Source organism: Octodon degus, unplaced genomic scaffold, assembly GCF_000260255.1.
Source record: "Octodon degus isolate 3935 unplaced genomic scaffold, OctDeg1.0 scaffold00064, whole genome shotgun sequence".
In the NCBI taxonomy this organism is placed as follows: Eukaryota; Metazoa; Chordata; class Mammalia; order Rodentia; family Octodontidae; genus Octodon; species Octodon degus.
This window is the reverse complement of record NW_004524640.1, coordinates 9,103,304-9,105,960: the sequence shown is the minus strand read 5'-3', so window position 1 is coordinate 9,105,960 and position 2,657 is coordinate 9,103,304. Positions and strand designations below refer to the sequence as shown.

At 47.0% G+C, this 2,657-nt stretch overlaps 1 protein-coding gene across 2 annotated transcripts in view; it reads right to left on the bottom strand.

The window, feature by feature from the left end:
- Csf2rb (colony stimulating factor 2 receptor beta common subunit) overlaps window positions 1–2,657 on the bottom strand; it is a 23,636-nt gene that overhangs the window by 19,751 nt on the left and 1,228 nt on the right. Inside the window, exon 1 of one of the 2 annotated variants that reach the window (XM_023719019.1) lies at window positions 36–222. The exons of the other annotated variant lie outside the window; for it this stretch is intronic. The gene's annotated coding sequence lies outside the window, so the exon portion shown is untranslated. Of the gene's footprint in view, window positions 1–35; window positions 223–2,657 lie in introns of those variants that run through there. 2 annotated transcript variants of the gene reach the window in all.

Genomic DNA, 2,657 nt, shown 5'->3' with positions numbered 1-2,657 from the left:
GCCCCGCACTGGAATTCCAGTGGTCAGTTACTCACCCCTCTCCTGAGGGCCCAAGGCCCCATGACCCAGCCCTTCCTGGAGTTCCCGCCTCCAAGCCCTCTCTTTAGGAATTAGGTTTCAGCACATGAGCTTTGTGGACACAGCCCTGAGTAATCAATCACAGAGAAAGCCTACTCTCTTCCAGGGTAAAATATTTAAGCACACTAATCTTAGCAAAGAACACAACCAGATATCTTATATTCATGCAGAGAATCTATGTTAGGGGCTGGCTTTCTTTTTCTTTCTTTCTTTTTTTTCCCCCCCCAATGGTCTCATTAGGTAGCTCATGTTGCCCTTGAACTTGACAGGATCCTCCTGCCTCAGCCTCCTAAGTTCTGAGATTACTGTAGCGTGACACCGTGCCTGGCTAGTGGCTGGCATGGTTTTTACCACTTCCATAAGCCAGGGACTGTCCAGAACACAGACATGAATAACTGGATACAGACTGCTGTTAGAATCTCCGCACAGTAGGAGCAAATGGAACAGGGCTGCTAAGTACCAGATCCTGGATCCTGTATCCGGGATGGCCAGGACTGCTCCCAGCAGGCAGGCTCGGAGCCCTGCATACCTACCTCCTGTGCTGCAAAGAACTGAAGGATAGAGTTTAAAGGCATGAGATTCATAATTTTTTTAAAAAAATCAACTCAATAATGGGCCAAAGGAGAGAGCAAACACCACAGATGGCCGGCCTAGGACTGCGGGTATTTAAAGACGGAGCAAATGGATGGTGGGGTGAGAAGTTACAGAGAAACACTGAGTCCTGGGGAGAGACCCAAGAATTTCAGCCCCCAGAAGCAGAGGGCCGAGAGCATTGAGGGAACACATGACAGTAGCCTCAGCTGCCTAGCCGTCCCCTTCCTCACTGACAACAGGAGCCCAAGTTGTAGCTGGACTTGTTGCTACACAGAGTAAAAAGTTACATTCCATATCTTCTCTGCTGCCAAGCGTGATCCTGTGACCGCTGTCCAAGAAGACAGGAGTGGAAATAGTGTATGACCTCCAAAGAAAGTTGCTTAACTGGAGTTGACTCAGATGAGAAGGGTCTATTTTTGTCCTTCTTCCTTTTTTCCTTCCTCCATCCTTCAACTTATCAGTGATGGCTGGCACCCAAGCAGCCATTTTGGACTCTAAGCTTGCCTTGAGGAAGGAAGATCTAATAATAGGAAGATATAATAATATGGGTGGGGTTGTTGTTACTTTTTGTGGTACTAGGGATTGAACTTGGGACCTTGTGCTTGCCAGGAAGGCGCTTATGCTGCTGAGCTATATCGTCCACCCTAAGAAGGAAGCTGAAATGACTTCTTCTTTTGGGGCAATCATAGCAGCCGGAGATTTCTACCTCTGCCCTTTTCTTGTGTGAGCTAAAATATTATTGCTTATAGAAACAGTTGGAAAAAGAAGAAAACTTCACAAGTTTTCAAAAGATAGCAATCCACTAAGTGAAAATGAAGATTCATTTTTTTCTCCCCAGAAAGACCAAAAAGGACTCCTGGGTGCTGTAGTTGGATAGGGTGCACCCATCCTCCGGCTGCTTGCTGGCAAAGATCGGCCCCCACTCTTTGGGGAGACACCTTCCTTGTCTTTGTTCTTGGCCTTGACATTCTCAGTGGTGTCGCTGGGCAGTGGTCTTGCCAGTGAGGGTCTTCATAAAGATCTGCAGCTACCTCTGAGGCAGGGCACCAGGGGCACAGGGGACTCTGGCTGGAGGCTGTAATCGGACCTCTCCAGCTGCCTCCCGGCTACAGCTTCTAGAGGAGTCTACCCAGGACCTAAGGCTGTGCCTGACCTGAGGCGTCAGTACTTTCTGTTTCTTTTAAGTTTTCACCAAGTTTTATTGCACTTTCAATAAAGTGCTTGTGATCCGAAACAAAAGAAAGCAAAACATAGAACAGTGCAGCAATAGACAAAAGGGAGACTTCACTGAAGGAGGTGGCTACTCTCATTGGGTGCGCAGTACGTGAGATTAGCCCTCTCCTGAAGTTCCTTTATGACAGTGTCACTCCCAGTTACATGTTTCCATGAGCTTTCTGTCTTCCAAGAATAAAAGGGTAATCCGGGAAGCCTTTCCCTAAGGAAACAAACAGGTCACTTTCTCTATCTAGGACAGAGGTCAGCCCAGCAAGACACTTCCCTTGAGGAATCCTGAACTTGAAATAGACAAAGAGGTCTTAAAAGCACCCAGGAAAACATACATAACCCAGAATTGCAAGAGATCAGGCTTTCCAGCACACTCTTGGAATCCCGGCTACCTGGGAGGCCAAGACAAGACGATTTCCAGTTGGAGACTAGCCTGGGCAGCTTGGTGAGAGCTTGACTCAGAATTAAACAATAAAATAGGAGTGGGATGGAGCCCAGGGGAAGAACACTTGCATAGCATGCAGGCTCTGGATTCAATTCCCACTACTGGGGTGGGGGAAGGAGAAAAGAGGTGAATGTAAAGAGAAAAGGAGGAGGGAAGAGAAAAACCCAAAGCACCTCACACCAAACAAACTTGCATAGCAAGGTTTTCCACTCTGTGAAGAGGTTAGGCATAGGAATAAAAACTGATAGAAGAAGAAGAAGAAGAAGAAGAAGAAGAAGAAGAAGAAGAAGAAGAAGAAGAAGAAGAAGAAGAAGAA